Source organism: Rhinolophus sinicus, linkage group LG01, assembly GCF_036562045.2.
Source record: "Rhinolophus sinicus isolate RSC01 linkage group LG01, ASM3656204v1, whole genome shotgun sequence".
Lineage (NCBI taxonomy): Eukaryota > Metazoa > Chordata > Mammalia > Chiroptera > Rhinolophidae > Rhinolophus > Rhinolophus sinicus.
This window is the reverse complement of record NC_133751.1, coordinates 96,754,729-96,756,200: the sequence shown is the minus strand read 5'-3', so window position 1 is coordinate 96,756,200 and position 1,472 is coordinate 96,754,729. Positions and strand designations below refer to the sequence as shown.

The following is a 1,472-nucleotide window of genomic DNA, read 5'->3' as shown; positions in this document are numbered from 1 at the left end:
AGGCCTTCAGTGTCACCCCCAGCACAGGCTGCTCTCACCACGGCTTGGGTGGAATTACGCCACAACCTCTCGGGAAATGTGGGCCCTGAGAGAGCCTCGGCAGTGCCCGAGCTCTGGCTGCAGGCAGCTCCGCGGCGGGGAAACAGAACCTCCAGAATGGATGGGCTCTTCCCGAGCAACTTGGCTAATTTGCAGCAGTTGGACAACGTTCTGAATTAATAATACCTGCCTGTCAGCGTAATCATCACATTATTTCACTCCGGTAGCAAAAACTCAGCTCTGAAATCTCTACAGAAAAGCACCTGGATCTCAGCCTGTCAATGGCATTGGCATAATCAGAAGTGCCTGCTCTTGAGCCTAGTGGGCTTGTAGGCACCATGTCTCTGCCCATCGGGACTTACCGCCTGGCATTCAGCTATGGTGACGCCCTGGGGGACCCTATGCCCATGACCCCTCCTCCGTCCAACAGGGGAAGCGTTTCCTTGGAGGCCAGTGATGCCAGACCGCAATATCAGCACCTCGCCAACGTGAAGGACGAAGAGGCCAGCGTCTCCTCCCCTGCCGTGAAGCTGTCATCGGCCATTGACAATATGGACAAGGTCCCCGTGGTGAAGACTAAAGCTACTCGTGGCATCATGAATTCTCTGATCACAAAACACACCCAGGAGAGCATTCAGTGCCTTGAAGCAGCAGGCAGGGCTGAGAGGTGCTAGCTACACGCTCCACAAGGGCCTCACCACCCAGGAGACCAAGTACCTTTGAGTGGCAGAAGCACTCCACACACTAAAACGACGGAGTGGAGAGAGAACGAGAGAAGAGAAGCCGCCGGCCTCAGCCCAGCCCACCCCCCAGCATCACCCCCACTCCTCCCCTGCGCACAAGCCCCTCCCAGAGGCTGGATCCCTGCTGGCTCTTCCACAGCCTTACCAGGCCCAAATCTTAGCACCATGCATTCTGGAGATGGGGATAAAGACAGAAAATCAGCACATAGATGGAGCCACTTTGGACCGAGATCCCTCCAGAAGTCTGATTCGGGAGGTTTTGCCCCACAGGCCTGCAGAGGAGCCTGGAAGCCTCCTCCAGTGCAACTGATCCGCGTGCAGGCCCCCGATGGCCGAAGGTCCAGCAGCCTTCCAGCCGCCCAAGGCCGACCTCCCGGTGACTGAACGAAAGAAACACCTGCCACGGACCCATAATTTCAAACCCGGTGAGTTGAATGTGCTCACACCCACCAGCTTCTAGAGCTTTCTCTTCCAGGGTCTCTGTATAAGAGGGTGTCTTGCACCCACTTCTCTTTTACCATGGCTCTGAGGTAGGAAAGGTTTTGGTTTTATTTTTATTTTTTCAAAACCTCTTAAACTGAGGCTAGAGCTGGAGACATAACTGGCTTTTAAGAAACAATGCAAAACTTGTCCCTGTAGAAACTCCATTATGTGTTGCTTTAATTTAAAGTTAGATTGAATCTCAGCAGT

General features: G+C 53.9%; 1 pseudogene; it reads left to right on the top strand.

Annotated features, from left to right (window-relative positions):
* The first annotated feature begins 377 nt into the window (after positions 1 to 377).
* Positions 378 to 1,242, top strand: LOC109452786 (putative monooxygenase p33MONOX; annotated as a pseudogene).
* The last annotated feature ends 230 nt before the right edge of the window (positions 1,243 to 1,472 follow it).